This window comes from Panthera onca, chromosome A1, assembly GCF_046562875.1.
Source record: "Panthera onca isolate mPanOnc1 chromosome A1, mPanOnc1 haplotype 2, whole genome shotgun sequence".
Lineage (NCBI taxonomy): Eukaryota > Metazoa > Chordata > Mammalia > Carnivora > Felidae > Panthera > Panthera onca.
Window position 1 is genome coordinate 105,352,752 of NC_138339.1, and position 15,153 is coordinate 105,367,904.

General features: G+C 39.4%; 1 protein-coding gene across 13 annotated transcripts in view; it reads right to left on the reverse strand.

Annotated features, from left to right (window-relative positions):
* Window positions 1-15,153, reverse strand: part of MAST4 (microtubule associated serine/threonine kinase family member 4) — a 564,301-nt gene that overhangs the window by 100,875 nt on the left and 448,273 nt on the right. The window lies entirely within an intron of this gene.

Here is a 15,153-nt window from a genome sequence, read left to right on the forward strand (position 1 = left end):
TACAAGAAAATTAATCTGAAATACAACTTCTTTATATCTTAATGAAAAAAAGGTGAACATAGTCCATGTTATTAAATTCTGTTTTTCATTTACTGACATCAGATACCTTAATAGATGGACCAGTCTGGAATGTTTATGCTTTGGGGGAAATTCTTAGGTGCACCTATATGAGAGAGTCTCCACCAGTAAGGGGACGGCGATAGCAGAGTCGGCAGCGATGGAGTTAGGGGATGCACAGTTTTCTTGAAAATGAAACTTTCTCTCTCTCAGTCTACTTGTTTACCAGCCAGGTGCCATTTCCTGTTGACCATCCTTCACTTGATTTAGTCATGTGGGGTCTAAATTTAGTATGCTATTGACATGCTCATCTCCTACCAGTTATTCATTTAATGTCTTACGGCAACTTAATTCATTCCTAAAATAATTTGAAAACTTTCTCTATCCTTAAAACACACCATAAATGGTAGCTATAATAACAAGATGCCTATAAACCTATGTGTTTATGTGTAGAAAGTGACCTTTTCTCCTCCTACTTCAGGTGTGGGGCCCAAGGTCTAGTACAAAAGAAACGCAAAAGAAGAAAACCATTGATCTAGACACTCTGTCAGTTGCAAGGAAGAACAATGAATCAAAGTTCACTCCGGGGATGTTACCGTTCTTCCCTGATCCCTACAAAAGAAATCTTCAGGGTCAAATTACAAGGTCCCCCTGGGAAGGGTGCTAACTGGGAAGTAGGGTGCCAGACTTAGCTCTGACACCATCAAGCCATGAGATCCTTAACACTTGCCTGCACTGGGTCTCAGTTTACTAAAATGGTTTTTAAACATGCCATGTGTGCGTGCATGCATGTACACACACTAAACCTTTTGCTGAGGCAAAAGACGAGTCTGTACCCCAAAATGTGACATAGGTTGATCTTCTCTGGTTGAAGCAAAGGTGGAATAGGAGGCAGTGAGCCACACTCCTAAATACCCCCTCCCACTCCCTATCCCTGCGCAGCCCCTCTGGAACCGCTGTGGTTCTGATCCAATGAATTTGACTTTTTAAAAAAATGCTATTCATTTCCCAAGTCCAGCTCTAAACCAGAGTAAGTACACAGCTGAGAGACTTCCAAAGGCTGAATGCCAAAATGCAAATATCAAAGACTAGGACAAATGCATCCCAACGGGGTCTGTAATAAGGACGCCACATTCCCCTGTCAGCAACCCACCTGAAGACTGCAGCAAGCCTGTGTTCTAATTTGCTCTGTATTTACACACCATGGTATCCTTCATTTTAACATCATTATGAATTCAGGTTGGTCATAAAATAATGCCGTAATAAGTTTCTGAAAACCTAACACTGGTGTGGCACTTTACAATAATGTAAATATAGTCACATTTAAGCAATTAAATGAGGTAGCAAGGTCAAGTTCTCTTAGTTACATTTCATATAGAAGGAAGTTGAGATCTAGGGAGTGATTTGCTCAAAGTAGCAATGCTGATACATGGAAGAGATGAGCTAAAATCCAGATCTTAACCCCAAGGTCCAGTGTTTATTACATATACCATTTAATACTTTATTGGTCGTCTGAGATCTGAAAATTAAAAGGGTTCGGGTGGCAGGATCAGAGTTACACAGCAGCTGGGGCTTTTTACATTGAGAGTCTGGGGAAGCAGGGGCATAGCATGAAGTGTGAAGGGCTCTGTAGCTCTGTGCTATGGTTCCTTCTTCATTTACTTCACTAACTTTACCCGGCCACCATGATGTCACTGGGCACAAAGTTCCCGGAAGTTCAACAGAACTAGCTATTGTTTCACCGAGAGGGAACACACTTGAGATGTACTTAGATACGTATAAAGTTATTTTGGTGCCTACACAACACATTCTTGATGCTTATTAAAAGTCATTTGCAGCAAGCATTAAAGAGCATTTCCTGTGGACACAATCTGTGACTCGAGGGCCTCAGAAAGTTACAGCAGACAATAACGAATGGCCCAACCAAAGACAATAACGAATGGCCCAACCATGCAGATACAAGACAATAGAAGGCCAGCACTTTAAAGAATACCCTCCCAGATTGATCTGAGAAACTAATCAGGGTTGATCACAACAATTTACGTGTAATGTTATTCACTATAGCATACTTATAAGAACAAAAAACAGGAAAACGGCCAAAATATTCATTAGGGGAAGGTAACCATGGCATATTCATGAAATGGAATATTTTGTACTTTTTAAAACCAAGTATTTGAAAAAAAAAAAGGACACTTAATAATATGTAAAAATCTCAAAACAAGAAAGAAAAATGATCTAGACACCAAATTGTATCTAGGATCCCTTACTTACACATGGATACACAAATGTATGTGTGTGTATATATCTAAGTTTATATTTTATGCACAAATTTATGTAGACAAAAGTGCCATCAATATCACAACAGATATAAACATATAAAATAAATATAGACAAATACCCAAAATGTTAAGCAGTTAATTCTGAGTGGTTCTTCTCTAATTTAATTCTGAGTGTTCTTTTTCATACTTTGTTGTATTTTCCAAATTTTCTATAATAAACATGCACAGCTTTTGTAAACAGAAAAAAAAAATTTTGAAGACAGTTTTATAAAATATAAATGATTTCTTTACTTAAAAGTGAAGATCATTTCTTTTCCCAAACACTGTATGACTCTTCTGTTATGTATGTTCTTCTAAATTTTCTCCACCGCTACCGAATCTGCTATTGACTGCAATGCAAGAATGTTGATGGGCTCATCTTCGCCCCAGCTGAACCCTCTTAACTTGAGATGCCTGCCACAGTGTATGTACACCTTAACATTTCATGACAAGATCCATCACTACCCCTGTTACCCCTAACAAAAAAGCTTAGAACTTCAAAAGCCTGCAATTTGCACAGCTTTCTGGAGGAGTACTCACACACTGCTGCCATAAATACAAAAATCTGCATTAAAGCATCATGAAAGCAGAAATTATAATTATGCCAGAGTAAGTTCAAAGACAGAGACGGCATTACCGTGCATATTTAAGAAAATGCTCTTTAACACAGACACTTGAATTTAAAATATAGACTTATAAGCCTCCCTTACTTAAGGTTGCCTGATAGGTACAGGCCACTTAGGTCACGTTGAGCATCTCACCTCCTACCAGGGGCATTGACACTGAATGTAGACAGCTGGCTGATCCCGAACTAATGGGACCCCTGACTCAAGTTCTTTGGTCTCTATGGAACAGTCTGTTCTTCTGTGATACGAATGCAGACACTCTTAGCTAGCTAATGGGCTGAAGAAGACAGTCTGTATATACACGTAAGCTCAGAGATAATTCGGGGATTAGCTTGTGAAGAGAGTGTCAGAAGCACCATAGTCACTGTGACCATCACCAAAGCTGTCCAGTCTGAGACCATCAAGTTCTGAAAACCGTGAGGGTGAAGAGAGCAGTGATTTAAGCAAGGATTTTAAATGTACCTTTTTATGTTCTAGGTGATCATTTATTTGATCACCTAAATATATACGTTGATATGAAAGCAACCCTAAACATTCAGCAATCTCCTCTTTTTCAATGGATAGGTAAAAAAAGAATGTTTTTTTAGCCAGTGTGAATACATAAACTTCCAGAGATTTAGAAGACCTAATAATACATGTCACTTATCTATTTTAAAACAGTGAAGTGTTTAATTACCACAATCTGAAAATATCTAATCCCAAAGTAAACACTGTTGATAAGATAATTATTTTAATTTCTAATTGTAATATTTATAAAATCTAAATTAAAAAGATTTTTCTACTTCGCTAACTTTCAAGAAAACAGGCTATTTTGAGATTTTTGTGTTTCAAGAATCCTCTCCTCTCCAAAATTTGTAAAAATCTCTCTCCTCACAGAAAAAATAACTTCAAGAGTTTCCAACGTCTATTTTCTACAGTTCAGATTTCCTTCATCTTGGTCAAACACTGTCTTGGTTTGACTGCTCTGTGGATTTGGGAGGTGGTACAGCACCTTAGCATCCAAACTATTTTGTTTTGATAAAAACATTTATTTCTCTTTTTTTTTTTTTTTTTTTTTAATTTTAGAGAGAGTGAGAGTGTATGAGCAGAGGAGAGGGGCAGAGGGAAAGAGGGAGAGAATCCCAAGCAGGCTTCACGCTCAGCACAGAGCCCGACTCGGGGCTCAATCCCACAACCCTTGGATCATGACATGAGCTGAAACCAAGAGGTGGGCACTCAACCAACTGAGCCACCCAGGCGCCCCAACATCCAAACTATTATGAAAGGCAGGAGGTCCATCTCAGCTTTTAGCAATGGTTAAAACAGATTATATTATGGAAAAGGGAAATGAAAGATTTGCTAAAACTGCTTTCAAAATAAAGTTCCTAAGACAACACACTAAAATCTGTAGGGCTTTTAAAGTAATTAGGTACTTCAGAGGACTTTCTCTTTGCGTGGGGGTGGGAAGGGGGGAACAAGTCTTGCTTTCAGTCTGGAGTATGCTATGTTTTTGGTCATCAAAGTCACATGAAGCTCTGTGCATTTCTTTATGAAGTTCTTTATTCTTTCAACAAATATTTGTTAAGTGCCTTGTAGAAACTGAGGTCTTGATATTAAAATCCAACACTCTTTCTGGGCACTCTGTCTTCTCTTTAATTCTCAGATACTACCTTCTCCTCTTTCTCTCCTGCCTCTCAGGTTGCTGCCTCTCAGTTTCCTGCTAGTGACTCGTCCTCTCAGAACCTCTAAATGTAGACTCAGCACCCCCACCTTGCCGGGTTCTGTATTCTTTTCACTCCAAACTCTCTCCCTCACTGATTTCACTCCCTCCCAAGGTTTTAAATACTGTTAATGAATGAATGAATGGCTTACAAACTGGTATTATGGACTCACTCATCCTCTGAGTTTCAGACCCATCAAATAATTTTCTTTAGGTCAAGCAAATGGATTACGGGCATCTTAAACCCAATACGCAGCAAAGTGAATTTTTCAGCACTACCTCAAACCTATTCTTTTTATGCTTTCCATCTCAGGAAATGCCCCTTCTGGCCATCCATATTCTCAGCAAGACACATGCACGCCACATTTGATCAACTCCCTCTCACCCCACACCTGATATACCACTAAACACTATCAATTCTAACTTGAAAAATAGGTAATTAAGATCCAACTGGTACTTTACCAACTAAACCAAAACAAAGAAAATCCACAGTTAATTCATAAACACAAAAAAGTTATACAACTCTGATTTAAAAAAATGAATGAAGAACTGTCCCCAGTGGATGAGGGAGTTGAATCTTTCTGAGGGGCTGCCATGTTCTGTAAAAAAAAAATAAATAACTAATATCACTTATCTTAACACAGGGGAGGTTTAAAATTAAATTTAAAAGGGAGCTTTCAAAAGCTTCAATTTATGATGGAGAGAAAAAAAGCTAAATCCAAGGCCATTCAGATAAAATTCTACATTGAGAGATTAGGAGTATATGAAAGATGTCAATCATTATATTAATACTAGGAACAGATTCCATATACACATTATAGTCTTCTCAAAGGACCAAAAGGATAAACTCAAGTCACAGGGCTGATGGTCTGCATGAAGGAATTAAGAAATATTAACGATGTTGGTATACACCTCCAATTAGTGATTCAACACAAAGCAATACCAAAACCTAGGAAAATACACTGACTGACGTCAGTCCATCTGATTTTATCATACTCTTCCTTAAGCAGGAAGGGCAGTATGTGTCGTTACTCAAGCCAACAATTGAAAATTACACAAAGGCTAAGAATTCAAACAGAGAACTGTGAATGCAGCATGGAATAAGAAAGGCAGTATTCTCCCCAGTTCAGAGAAACTGATTTATGAAGTACTTGAAATCACAGAATAGATGAATTGTGAAATTACATAGCTTGGACAAATGTACTAGATTAGGAAATCTGGTCTTGAGGCCTTTGAGGATTTTAATAAAACCAGATGATTCCAAGGTGATGTTTCACTTGACTGTACGATTTGCCGATTTTAACCTCCATAAAATGAAATTCTGATGACATCAGATGCTCTGGACTGAACACAAGGTTTTACAAGTTTAAGCTGGTATAATTGAGATTTGCTTAAAATTAGGTAAACAAGGTAATGAGTGACCATATCAGAGATTCCTCTTGAGTAAAAAAAAAAAAAAAAAAAGAAAGAAAGAAAGAAAGAAAGAAAGTTTCTATCATTTTGAACAAAGAGTGGTTATATGGGGCATCATGAAACCATTTCCATTAGGGCTAACAATCAATTTGCTATGACTCTGGGCACATAATCTTGCTCTGTCCTATTCCCCAAATACAAAGAAGCAAGGGGACCATTTGTCTTGTACCATCATGTGTATATGGCCAAAGGAGGTGAGTACCTTGCCGAATGACCATTTTTATTAAAGATTTACAAAGCTGATTTAAACAATTTGGCAAATACTGTTTCAAACATGGGAAACCGGCTGAAGCCTTGTGCAGGAAAGTCACAAAATAAATGCAACAGACGTACTATCACACTCAGAGCAATGTCCGTAGTCTCACTTTATCTAAGGAGAAAATTTTCACTGATACCTAAAGATGACTGATTTCTAAGTTGTTCCCACCAGTCAACTAAAATTCACAAGTAACAGCTTTCCCTCGGTATGCAACCTACAAACCTGGTACCACAAGTACCCGAAGAGAAATACATAAGTGTATCTTCCTGTTGCTCAAAAACCCACTCCCTCTTGGGAAAACCATCACTCTCTACAATAGATGAAGAGTTTGAGAGGGTAAAGAAACACGTAACTGATACTAAACTTGTGAAGTATGAAGAGAGCAGGAGAAACAGTAAGGTCAGGGGTGCCTGGGTGGCTCAGTTGCTTAAGCGTCTGACTTCGGCTCAGGTCATGATCTCACGGTTCGGGGGTTCAAGCCCCACGTCAGGCTCTGTGCTGGCAGCTCAGACTCTGGAGCCTGCTTCTGATTCTGTGTCTCCCTCTCTTTCTGCCCATTCCCCGCTCGTGCTCTGTCTCTCTGTCTCTCAAAAGTAAATAAAACTTAAAAAAAAACAAAACAGTGAGGTCAGAGGAGACAATTCTTAGAGCAAGACCAGCCTTGTTAAAAAAAAATGAAACTCTACACCAACTAGACATGACGGCAACAAAAGTGGAAGAAATCAGAAAGAAAAAGACTGACAGAATGGACCACAAAAAAATTAAAAATAAGAGAAATGCCTTATATACTACTCAAAAGGCACCATCTAAAAAAAAATCAGTGATATTACAAAAGATTAATAAAATATGCACATAAAAATGTGAAGATATTTACATCACACCTGTTAGAACGGCTATTATCAAAAAGAGATAATGAGTGCTGGTGAGGGTGTGGAAGAAAGGGAACCCTTGGTGCGGTTGGTGGGAATGTGGATTGGTGCAGCCATTGTGAAGAACAGGATGGAAGTTCTTCAAAAAACTGAAAATAGAAATAGCTATGATCCAGTAATTCCACTTCTGAGTATATATCCGAAGGTAATGAAACCACCCTCTCAAAAAGATATGAGCAGCCCATGTTGACTGCAGCATTCTTAACAATAGCTGAAACACAGAAATGACTCAAGAGCCCATGAAGAGATAAATGTGTAAAGAAAATGTGGTATACATATACAGGAATACTATGAGCCACAACACAAGAAGGAAATCCTGTCATGTGCAACACCACGGGCGGATCTTGGGGAGAGTATACTAAGGGAAGTAAGTCAGACAGAGAAATACAAATGCTGTATGATCTCAGAAATATGTGGACTTTAGAAAAACGTAATTCTTAAAAAACTCATCAAGAGAACAAAATCGAAGGAAAAAACCCGCACAAGATTGGTGGCTGCCAGAAGATGGTGGGGGTAGGGGTGGAGGTGGGGGCTGGGTAAGTGTAATGGATGCAAGTGGTCAAAAGGCCCAAACTTCCAACTATAATTCCTGGAATGTAAATGTGCAGCCTGGAGACTATAGTTAATAATACTGTATTGCATATTTAAAGTTGCTAAGAGTAAATCTTAAGAAGTTTTTATCACACACAAAAAACGTATCACCTATGTGAGGTGATGGATGTTAACTACACTTATTTCCCAACATATACAAAGATCAAGTCATTATGTTGTATGTCTTAAACAAATACAATGTTATATGTCAATTATATCTCAATAAAATTGGTAAAAAATACTATGATATTGTTTGGCTTATATTAATAGAACCTAAAAAACTATACCATGAGTGTTGACAAGGGTGGACTAAAATAGAAAGTTGCAGCATATGAACATGGCAGTTTCAACATACATGTATACATGTATTGACACATACATGCACACACATATAGGAAAAAAGGACAACAGACACAATGAATGTTAGCAGGGATTATCTCTGAGGAGTGAGTTTATAGGAGATTCATGTTTTCCATGTAATTTCTATTTTTTACAAACTATCAGTTTCACTTTGCTACAATCGGAGTAGCACCTTTTGTTTTTTTAACCATACCAGCCTGGAAGATCAGAGTCACAGACACAAGGCCTGCAAAATTTCTTACGAGATTTTACCATTTTTCTAAAATGGCACAAAGTCATGTGGATGTTGGTAAGCCCTTGGTTGGCACCCAGGGCCAACATTTCAGGTTTTACCAAATCCCTTACTACCCAGCTACACATATTCCAAGCTTGGGGTTCCTGTCTCAGCACAGGGGGTTATTAAGAAGTTCCTCACCAACATCAGGGATGCCCAAATCCATGTCTGGCACCCTGGAATGCCCGTTCCCCTTCGTCTACTCCAGACCATCTTCTCTGAACTTTACTTCAGTGTTTCTTTTTTTATTTTTAATTTTTTTAACGTTTATTCATCTCTGAGACAGAGAGAGACAGAGCATGAGCAGGGGAGGGGCAGAGAGAGGGAGTCACAGAATCTGAAGCAGGCTCCAGGCTCTGAGCTGTCAGCACAGAGCTCGACATGGGGCTCAAACTCATGAACTGCAAGATCATGGCCTGAGCCAAAGTTAGATGCTCAACAGACTGAGCCACCTAGGCACCTCCACAGTGCTTTTTTTTTTTTTTCCCCTGTCTCTAGCTCATTGCCAGACTATTTACTCCCAATTCTTTGCATCAGCAATGCCTGTATGCAAAAACCACTGTGTATACCCCATCCAATTCAGTGTCACGGCTAATGAATGAGAACACTGATACAGCGTAAATGCAGGGAGAGCATGTTGTCAAGTGGTGACACCAGTTTTCGTGTGGGGCTCAAAGAGAGACTCCAAACAAGTCCACAAGAGGAAGGTCCTCACAATTTTCTGAAATAAGAAAAATTTACTAAAAAAAAGGTACATGGTATCCCACACTTTCTACCTTACTTTGTGCAATGACTTGTATTTGTTAAGTCAATACCCCCCTTACCCCCCAGTGGCAGGGAGGAAGGAAGATAATGAAACATGGACCACAACATTCACAAGGACTTCTTTACACGTGTGGAACGTGGGGCACCCAGGTGGCTCAGTCAGTTGAGCCTGTGACTCTTGATTTCAGCTCAAGTCATGATCCTGAGGACATGGGATGGAGCCTTGCATCGAGCTCTGCACTGAGCATAGAGCCTGCCTGGGATTCTCACTTTCCCTCTCTCTCTCTGCTCCTCCCTGCTTGTGCTCTCTCCTTCTCAAAATAAACAAATAAATGTTAAAAAAAAAAAAAAAAGAAAAGAAAAAAGAAAAAGAGTGGGATGTGAGAGGTTCTGTTGTGCTGCCCAACCCCCATGTGCCTATCCTAATGCGTCTCACATGTAAACTTCTACTTGGAACTATATGGTTTTCCTATAATCTGTCCAATTCTCTGTTTATTTTTACCCCCATGGGCCTCCTTTAGGAGGAAGCTTTGAAGAGGAGCTTGGTGAACAGACCAGCAGCAAAAAACAATGACTCATCCTTCAGAAATGAGGTACCCATATAATTATAAAGTATTTTATGAAAGTTTTTCTAACAACATACTAACCATATATGTACCTATGGAAAATTTCCCTTCTGCAGTAATTCCTAGCATTATCGAGCAGGAACATGAGATTCCTTTTCATCTTTCCTTCCAGACACATTCTTATAAATCAATCTAAGCAGTCACCTGCAAATTCCCATTGAAATAATTTTTGAAGACACAAAAGGCTAGGTATTTTGGCAAGAGGGCAACATTTGCTCTTAGAATGTAAAAAGCCTGGAGCCACTACCCAATCAGATAAGGCCTTTCAAAGAAAGAATGTTCTCTGGTTGATGGCAGGAGAAGTTAAAGATCTGAAGCACGAGAATGGCTGGATGTGTCATTGTAGGCTTGAAGATGGGGGAAAGTGGCCTGGAGAGGATGAAAGTGGCCTCTGGTTGATGGTGCAGAGGAGATAGGGATCTCATTCCTACACCCTCGGGGATCTGAATCTGTCCAAAACCTGCATGAGCTTGGAAGGAGACGCCTTCTTTGTCTACAGACGAGAGCCCAGCCCACAAGACACTGTGAGTTTGGTCTTATGATGTCCAGAAAAACCAGGGAAGGGTTCCTAGGAACCTAAGTGCTTGTGATTTGCCACCTCGCTTTGATTTGGGCCTTATGATACCCTGAGAGCTCCCTGAGCTCAAACAATTCAAGTGTACCTGGACTTCTGCCCTACGGAACCATAAAATTAAGAACTGGATATTGTTTTAAACCACTAAATCTTTGGTAATTTATTATATAGCAATAGAAAGCCAAGGCAGGTGGTTCTTTTGTTTTCTTTATTGGCTTTATTTTTAGAGGCTTGATTATAAAACCACTATAAGCTAATTTCCCTACCTTCCTATTGCCCAAAGATAAACGATGTTAAGTTTTTCCTTTCTCCTTCCAAAAATTTCCTATGAATATGCATGACATATAAATTGTGTATGTATGCATATATGCAGTCTAAAACACACATACATATATAAAATTACAGAATGTATTTCTTCAATTATCTGTCTTGGGCATCATTCTTTTTTCTGAAAGGTTAATTTTATGTATTTATTTTGAGAGACAGAATCCCAAGCTGGCTCCATGCTGTCAGCCTAGAGCCTGAAGTGGGGCTCGATCTCATGAACCATCAGATTGTGATGTGAGCCGAAATCAAGAGTCAGACCTGCTTTAACCAAATGAGCCACCCAGGCACCCCCAGGTTTGGGCATCATTGTAGTATCAGAACAAAAAAGTCTATCTCATTCTTTGTAACAACCATATAAACCACTGGATTATATGCCTCAATCATTTTCTACAAAACTGGTCCCCTACTGAAGAACATGTGAAATGATCAAGTGGTAACGACCTAACTTTCCATTTGCTGTTTACAAGTAGCCAGACTTGTGATTGTCTGTTATTTTGTGAGGATATCAGTAGATAAATTCCTAGAGATGAATGCGCTAGGACAAAAGGTAAATGCAATTGCAGTTTTTACCAACAGGTCAAACTGCCAACCAAAATGGTTGCACCGATTCACATCAACACTTAAGTCATGTGGAAGGGCTTGCTTCTCCACAACCTTGCCATCACTGGATTCTGTCCATTTTATAAAATTTTTGACAGTATACTAGGTGAATGGTACTCTAATTATTCTGGTTCACATTTCTCTTATGATTGCCACAAATCATCATTTCATATTTTGGGGGGAGACATTTCAATTTTTTTCTGTGACACGCCGTTTACATCTTTTGCCCATTTTTCTCCTGGTGCATTTGCCATTTTCACATCAATTTATACAAGCTCTTTGTGCATGAAGGCAATCAGATATTCATCAATTATGGGCATCAAAATATTTTTCACACTTTGTTTTCTTTTGATTTTGTTTATTACAGAGAAATTTTCATGTTAGGAGAGATATATGAGTCTTTTCCTTTGGGGCTTCTGGATTATATTTCATACTTAGAATCTTCCTGGAACCAGAAGCCTGTGATTTTCTACCTTTCTTTTTTTAATGGGACTCCCATTCACTGCTCTTTTAGGAATCCCTGGCTCTCAACAAATACTATTTTGTTTCTAGAGATAAGCTCCAGAAGACTATGCCAGTATCTTTTTCCCTAGAGCACAAATGACACAGCCACACGAATAAATTCATGTTCTCTTCTCTACCAATTCATCTGTATTAATTCATGTGCCAGTGATGAGTGGCCTCATTCACATAATACCAACCTTTTAAAAAAAAAAAGAGAGAAAGAGAGAGAGAAAGTATAACTTTATCTTTTGGGTCAGAAAGTACAGAGAGATGGCAGTTTTTATTTTCTTTACTGTTTTTTTTTTTTTTTTAATTTCTCTTGTCTTTTTTTTCCTAAAGACATTTAGGAACTCTCACCTGGCATTCTGTGTATCAAACACATGACACAGGAGGTAGCAATAAGAGATAAAAAGGCATGGTAAATCGGCAGGCATTCATATCATCAAGACAGGAGGTCTTTATTTTACGTACATTTTCGGGGCACCTGGGTGGCTCAGTCGGTTAAGTGTCTGACTCTTGACCTCAGGTCATGATCTCAGGGTTTGTGAGTTCAAGCCCTGTGTCAGGCTCTGTGTTGACAGTGTGGAGTCTGCTTGGGATTCCTTGATTCCTCCCTCCCTGTCTCTTTCTCTCTTTCTTTTTAACTTAGTTTTGAGAGATAGGCAGAGCACAAGCAGGCAAGGGGCAGAGAGACAGGGAGGAAGATCCAGAACCCAAAGCAGACTCTGGACTCTGAGGAGTCAGCAGAGAGCCCGACACAAGGTCTGAACTCACAGACCACGAGATCATGACATAAGCCAAAGTCAGACGCTTAGCCAACTGAGCCACCCAGGCACCTCTGTCTCTCCCTCTTTCTGCCCCTCCTGTGCTCACTCTCTGTCTCTCTCTCAAAATAAATAAGCTTTAAAACAAATTTATATTTTATCCCCTTATTATACATAAATAGGAAACTAGCAGTCTGCATAAATGCCATTTCTCACAAAACAAGTCTGACAGAGTTCATTCTGAGCAAATAAAAGCCTACTGGCTCTACAACCTAAGGAAAAATGCTCTCAGAACCTGAAAGACCGGCTTCTCTCTGCCCACTCCTCTGATTTAATACTAAAACGATGTTTGAAGAGAAAAGAATTCACACCAAGTCTACACAGTGAAAAAGAAGAATAATTAAAAGGATCATTAAAGTCTTCACCACCTATTCTCGAATCTCAATATTAGCAATGAAGAAAATCACAGCAATAAGAGACCAATCAACAGGCCCATAAAGTACGGTACAATGACGACAGAACACTACCAAGAGGAGCAGGATTCCATTTTTTCATCGCCATTGAATTCTATGCAGAAATAAAATTTGTGATATACTTAGCACCTGTATACACTGCCAGGCACCGTGCATGAGGAATGTAGAGACCCAAGTCCAGCCTCCAGGTAGGTACTGGGCTTGCCTGCCTCTCTGTCACCTTGTGCTGTGAGGACAATAATGTAATAGAAATCTCCAAGGTATAAATGGTAATGATATATATAGCTGGGTAGCCCTCAAGCAGCTTTGGAAGTACAGTATGACCAACTGTTTATCTCTCCCCCCAATGATACCCTCCTTGCACCTTCTCAGAAGTAACTACTGTCATGAAAGTAGCCTTTAAACTTATCATGTTTTCCTTTAGACTCTTACAAGAAAGGTATATATACATACACATACATGTTTGTGTGTGTGTGTGTGTGTGTGTGTGTGTGTGTGTGTATCCCTAAACAAAATATTCTTTGTAGCCTGATGCCAACCTTCAGGAATGTTTTCACCAATTTTCTTTTACGACCTCTGCTCTTTCTGCCCAGCCCTATGAGCTTCGGCCATGTGGATACGCATGCACGATGTTCTGGGACGAGTATGCCACAACTCATTTATCTGTTTTCCAACTGACGGCGATTTAGGTTGCTTCCGATGTTCTGCTATTCCAAACAGTGTTGCTGTGAACAGTCTAGAATATGCTTTCTAGGACTGTCTAGAGTGGCATTTCTGGACCTCAGTGATTTTACTCCAGGATCACCATTTTATCAGTACATGTTTCGCCTTTTTTACTTTGCCATCTTTTATTTATTACTAAAGGGAAAACAAATTTCATTCCAAAAGGTCCACCATCTCTCTCTCTCCTTTCTTCTCCCCAAACATGCTATAGGTAACTCCTACTCTTGACTAGAAACCATCCCTGAGCAAAAGGACTGCCTCTGGGAAAGAGATACAGTCCTCCTTTTAAATAGGAAATGAGTATCATCGGAAAGCCCAGCAGGGTTAGAGGTCCCACCAGAGGGCAATGACTTAAGGCTTAATCACTCATCATTTGCACCCATCATCCTTCACAATCCTGAAGACAGCTTCCCAAAACACAGATCCTCCCCAAAGTCCTTGAAAGGCACTCAAAATCAGAATCCCTTATACTCTCTGACTTTGATCTCTCTTTCCACCTCTATATTCTCTTACAATCAAACACACACAATACCCCACAGCAGCCACACTGGTAATTCCCCTTCTCTCACCCCATTTCTGCCAGCCCAAGTCTTGCCTGGCTTTTAACATCTCAATCAAGTGGCTCCTTCATACTCTCCCATACTTTCCTGGTTGGAATTGACCCTTCTCTTCCTTGCACCATCATGGACATAACTTAAAAAAATTTTTTTTTAAAAAAAGCAGAAACAAACAAAAACCCACAACAATACCAATAAGTCTTCACTGCATGGTTTTTCAAATATGGCTATACCTTCCTTGTAATTAGTATTTGCAGGGGCACCTGGGTAGCTCAGTCGGTTAAGTGTCTGACTCTTGATTTCAGCTCGGGTCATGGTCTCACGGTTTGTGAGTTCTAGCCCCACAGTGGGCTCTGTGCTAACAGTGCAGAGCCTGTTTGGGATTCTCAATCTCGCTCTCTCTCTCCCCCTACCCCCCCAACCCCGCCTCAAAATAAATAAATAAACTTAAAAAAATTAGTACTTGTGGCCAAGAGTCTCGCCTCTTAAATCTTCATTGTACCTATAAAGATTATAGATGTAACAAATAAGTTATATATGCCACTGCCAGATGAAACTTTAGACAAACTCTTGTACACATACAAGGTACATTCTAGACTGCTTACAGCAGCATTGTTTATAAGAGCAAATGTAAGTAATACATAAGTTCAACTT